Genomic DNA, 6,000 nt, shown 5'->3' with positions numbered 1-6,000 from the left:
CAAGCAAAGAATTCTCAAGCCATGCTTTGGCTATTTATATGGAAGGATAGCTTGTGAATTCCACTCATCTTTCAATGTGGGACTTTTTCACAAAAAGATCCCACATGGAAAGATTGATGAATTCAATCCTTAGTTAAATAAACCAAGGAACAAGTAACAAGTGTTACATGGTTAGATGATGACCACTTTCCCACTTGGTCCCCAAGGCATTTCACATGCAATGTGAACTAACCATGTGTCACCCAACCTTGAGCCCCAAGTTGGGTTTGGTTGGGCCATTTTATTTGGCCCGTGTCCATGACCTGTCACCCGGGTCCACGGCCTCTTGCCACACGTGCCGCCACCATGGCGCGTTACCACCATGGCGCGCTGCCACTTGGCGGCTGCCACTAGGTGGCTGCTAATGTGGATGCCACGTGTGCAATGGCGTTTTGCCATGTGTGATGCCACGTGGCACGCACCTATTGGGCGCACTTTCCTAGCAATTCACGTGGCTAGGATTTTACTTGTTACTTGAAGCATTTACCCGTCTGGCTAAATCCTAAATTTTGGCTCGACATTTGAGATTCTCCGACGCTCCAAGCTCGAATTTCCGACGTCTAAATATTTAAAACTCGAGCGACGAATTAATTTCTTCCGAATTAATTCATCGAGTCGGTTCGTATATTTGCTAAGGTGTGACTCGAAGGGTTCAGTCAAGATTAAGCTGTAATATTAATTATACATTAATATTACTGATCGGAAGAGGCCTCCACCCAGGCATTCTGATCACTTGACCTTGCTGAATATATTAGCTTTCTAATAATTCTTAACCCGCTAACGGAATAGAACACTTGTTCGAAGGACACCATTTCTTTCATTTCTCACGCACATTTTTACCGTGACACGGTTGATACTGCTGTTTCACGGTACGTGTGCCATGTCACAGAATTTTCTCGTGTCTTTTCCGCGTAAACCCTTCACGCGTTTTTACACCTGTAGGTCAAATATTTCCCGCGTCACTCCAGAGTATGCCGCGTCACACAAGAGTTTCCGGTGTCACGGCACATTTCGCCATGTCGAGGCAATTTTTTCCGTGTTGCGGCAGCATTTTTTAGGGTTTTTATCTTTTTAGGGTTCCGTGTGTTCCCTCGCTCATTTTCCCTATAATACTTCCTTCCTTTCTACATTTCGGGGCATCAAATCATTCTCTCTTCCTCTCTTTTACACAAAACAAAAGCATTCTCTTCTCTCTCTCATATTCTAAGCCTTAAACATATATTCCTAACTACATCATTCCTTCCTAAGTACTTTAAGGAGTCCATACTCGGCCCGAGGTTCCGTCCTTAAACCAAGGCGTGAAAGGTATAATTAACTGAGGGTTTGGAACAAATCAACTCTGCTCTTAATTTTATTTAATTTAATTTTCATTTGATTTATATTTTTTATTTAAGTTACTAACAACTTATTCATGATGTAGTAATTATAAGGAACGCGCGGAATATGAGCAATTAATTAATTTATTTACTCTTATATTATTTTCTTATTTCTAGTATCATATTAGGTTAATTTATATTTGATTTGACTAACGCTATTATTGTTGAATTGCTTCCAATATTGATGTTTTTGTTCTATTATTATTTTTTATCACCATAATGCATGTTTAAAGGGAATATGTAATTGTAAATCAAGCCTAATAAGATTATTTGGACAACCGGTTTAGGATCCTTTTTAATCTTATTGTCTAATCAAGTGATCATTAATATTTTAGAATTATGTGTTGCATTAATATTAAACCAATGCAGCCTAATAATAGTTTCGAGCAAATTGAATCTTTGTTTTCATGCCTTTGAGATCGCAGAAATCACTTTTCACTATAAGAACCGAGTAGAGGACAATACGGGCAAATGTGACTCCATGACTCACTTCGTAACATCATCCCCGATCCTCCCTTTTGTGGTTCTAAACCATATCGAGTTAGTAATCTCATTGATTATGAATGGGGTGTAACCTTCACGGGTCAATCGTTGCCTATCGTTGTCCCTTTCTCGTGGTTGCCTTTTATGATCCGTGAACGGTTTACAAGTTCCTTAAAAACTTGTTGGCGGAACCCTACTTTTTTTTTTCCCTAATCGTATTATGTAATTTCCACTTCCTATGAGTGCCAAGCATATTCAAACATGCTTTAATGTAGGCACACTTTGAACGACGCCTACAACAAGTTAATCCAAAGGAATTTATGACTCATAGAGTATTACAAGCATAGACGTTAGATATCGAGCTAAGAGCATCAAAACCGAGTGTCTCCAATTGAATCGAATTTAGGAAACGAAGAGACACTAAAACCAAGAAAATAACAAGTAATGAATATATATCCCTGGCCTCGAAATGCCTCAAGAAAATTTGAGGGCTACGGTAATATAACTAGCCTAGTTTGATTCCGCAAGGTAGTGCTTGGCCACAAGCAGAGCGTCGCCGAGCATGCTAGGCGAGTGTACCTTACGTGCGTTAGGTGGCTAGCAAGCCCTTGCTGCAAGCATCGCTGCTTGCTAGCAAGGGGCAGGCTGGCAGTATCCCTCGCAAAGCAAGGCACTAGTTGCGGCATGGCACGTTCGAACTCACTAGCGAGAGCAGCACCCAGCAACATTACGCATGCACACGCGGCATGGTTGCTGGGTGCCCGCACATACTACCGAGTTAGCAGGCCCAGCCGAACCACAAGGCAGCCAGCAGAAAGCTTGTACGTGCGTGTGCCACGTGGGAGCCGATTTTTGGTGAGGAGCCTTGTGGAGTAAGGGAAATTGGTCCCTTTCTCTTGGTGGTCCTCACCTACCCTTGGTCATATTATGTCACTTGTTGTTTGTTGATTGTTTAGCCTTTTTATTTATATTTTTTATTTAAATTAAAATAGAAAAAGGGATTTTACTAACTCTTATCACGATAAAGTAGGTCTTTGGGACAACTAACCAAAATCAAATTAGAAATTTAAAGCCTAAACTTAACTAAGATAGTGAGTGGGAAGTAAAGGGCTGAATCCTCAAGGAAACGGTGTATTGCACTATCAGGTTAAATTAAGAATCTATTGCAAGTAAAAAGGGGTATTTTGTTTTGTTTTTGTGAATATCAATGATCAAATTAACTACTACAAAGATTAAAAGCAAGCTAATTAAGAATGTTCAAACTAGAAACACTCATATAAGGAATGAAAAACTAGAATTCAGGGAAATATGATCAAATCACTAGGGAGAGGGAGTTCCAATCATGATTAACTAAGACAACAATGATAATCAACATGGATTCATGCCAAGGAATACAAACTCTACTCAAATAACTCATTCCCATGAAATTACTCTAGTAAATTGTTGAATTAGACCCAACCTTAACTTGATGATTCCCATGCATCTAATTTAAAACTTCAAATATTGGAAGAAAGGTGCACATCAACAACTCCAACCAATTTAAGCACAAATTCATCAAATCAAGGCCAAATCCAATCAATTATCAAAATGATCCTAATCAATCACAATTTTCACCCCCTTCCGTAATTAAAATCTAAGCTAGAGGGAAAAAGAGAGCCATTACATCTACTCTAAGCAAGCATTCAAACTTAACAAAGCTAAACATAATTCTAAATTCAAAAGAAAGCAAACAAATAAGATTAATCAATGAATTAATAGGATATCAATATTTCAAGGAACAATTAAATCGAATACCAAAGTAGAGTAAGCGATTCCTGCCATTAAAATTAGATTGAGGAAAAAAAACATGAAATTATTTAATTGAATTAAAGGAAACCTTTAAGAAATTTTGTTACAAAGATAAAATTGAAGATTGAAAAACCTTTCTCTCTCTAGATTACGAATAGTTTCTTTATCTAACAATGTTCTCAATAATATTGGAAAATAAGCTTAACTTTTAAAATCAAGAAAAGGTCTATTTATATTGCTAGAAACGTCAACTTAGGGAGAGCCCTCTCTTGCCATACCGCAAACTCTCATTTCTGTTTACGGAAACGTAAACACCAAGAGCCGCGCCCGCAGCCAAGTATGATGCGCTCGCGGGTGAAAAGTAGAAAGGCCTCTCTAGTCGAGGAGAGGCCGCAACTTGGGAACAGGGAAAAAGAGCTTATCATAAGGCCGCGCCCGCGGCTTCCTGGTAAGCTGCGCGCCCGCTCCATTGAATATCTTTTTCCCTTTCTTAGCCCTAAATGCTTTATAAGCTTCATCGTAAGAGCCGAGAACCTACAAAACAATAAAGAAAACAAAGAAAGCATAAGAAAAGAGAGAAAAGGGGGTGAAACACGAGGAAAGACAAAACATAACAAAAATAAAGGTAAAAACGCCTTGAAAAGGCTCAAACAAGTAAAAATGAGGGGAAAATCCTTAAAGAAAAAGATAAAAGAGTGGCATAAATGCCACTCATTAGTTTTATCTTTAAAAAACCCAACATTGGGAATTAAACCACTTTGAGTTTTGAGCTTGAAAGGATCACCAAAGGCATTAACAATTTCGCTCGTAATACTTTAAGTTTTTGGTCCAACCCCGGCTAAGCTCTAGAGTAGGGGCCGTACGGGTCGGGCATGAGGGTGTAAGTCGTATGAGGCTCTCGCATTTTTGAATCTTGGCTAACTTTCAATTAAGATCTCTTTCGTAGCAAAGCACGCGTTAAGGATAATTTCATCTTTCCTTTTCTTATTTGTTAATTATGCTGTTAAATAATATGCATGTTTTAGTTACATTAATTTATGTGTTGGTCTTGGGGTCGGGTTTTAGTTTCGCGTGGTGTTGGACATCACGAAACCCAAAACCTTCCAATCGACATATATCTTCTTGTCATACCCCTTTTACATTCTACAACCCTTTAATTCGATTTTTCTTCTTACGTTGCGAAGCTTTCTGGTTAAAATAGCTTGTGTTTCCATCCCCATCAAACACCTCCACAACTCTTGACCTCATATACTAATGATCCTCGTGTTTATCATGAAGATCATCCAACTCCTTTTCAATTCTTGAACATTCTTCACAACTTGCGGGGGTCACAATATTTTGTTGCGCACATCTAAGCGCCTCTTCTTTGAGCTTAATTTTCTTGTCGAGGTCATTGAACTTCTCTTTACTCCACAATAAAAATTTGTTACCCATTGTCATCAATTTTAACACAACATTTTCACCATCAGCCGCCCCAAGTATTTCGAATAGTGGCTTTACACGTTTCATCAAGCAGCCACGCAGATTAAAATTTAAACCTCTTCTTACTCTTTTTCTTCTATTTCTTCGTAGTTAGCTCAAAACGAGTAATAATGGGAATGTAATCAGAACAATATCTCAAAAAGGTTCTCCACAAACACCATAGGGTACAAATGAAATCAAGAAGGAGAGCTAATGAACCTATCAAACCTTTCTCGTACCTTAGTAGCTTCGGACCCCCTTTCCCAAGTCCACCATTGACCTCTATTTCCAAGATCTCTAAGTCCATAGTTATTCAAAACTTCTTTGAAATTTAGCATCTCCCTACGGTCATGATCCGAACCACCTTCCTTCTCTTTTAGCGATAAGATCTGATGTAGGTCGTTTTCTACTCTCCCCTAGAGCCAACAATATTTATTAACACTCCACTAACCTTATATGAGTATATGGTGAGTCAAGGGTCGAACCCAAAGGAATGAATAGAAAAAAGCTATAGCCTAGGTTAAGCTACTTTGAAGATTGTAGAAAGAATTGGTTGGTAACTAAGGTATAAAAAAAAGCTACACAAATCGAGAAATTCCATATGCTAAACACTAGGGATATAGGTTCCACATGCAAGCTCAATGATTATTCTAATCGATGGATGACTCAATTTATTCAAACATTGCAAAGGACAAACAATAGTTGCAACTAATGGAATCCAAAAGCTATTTCCTCTAAGCCAAACTAGGGTTCACTATGAATGGCTAACAAGGAAAATCACAATCAAATTCAATCAATTAAAGCAATTCTCAAATCAAGGGTTCATGTCATTGAAATTTTCTATGCAATATAG

The sequence above is a fragment of the Chenopodium album genome, chromosome 9, assembly GCF_948465745.1.
Source record: "Chenopodium album chromosome 9, dcCheAlbu1.1, whole genome shotgun sequence".
Classification (NCBI taxonomy): domain Eukaryota; kingdom Viridiplantae; phylum Streptophyta; class Magnoliopsida; order Caryophyllales; family Amaranthaceae; genus Chenopodium; species Chenopodium album.
Note: the sequence above shows the minus strand (reverse complement) of the source record.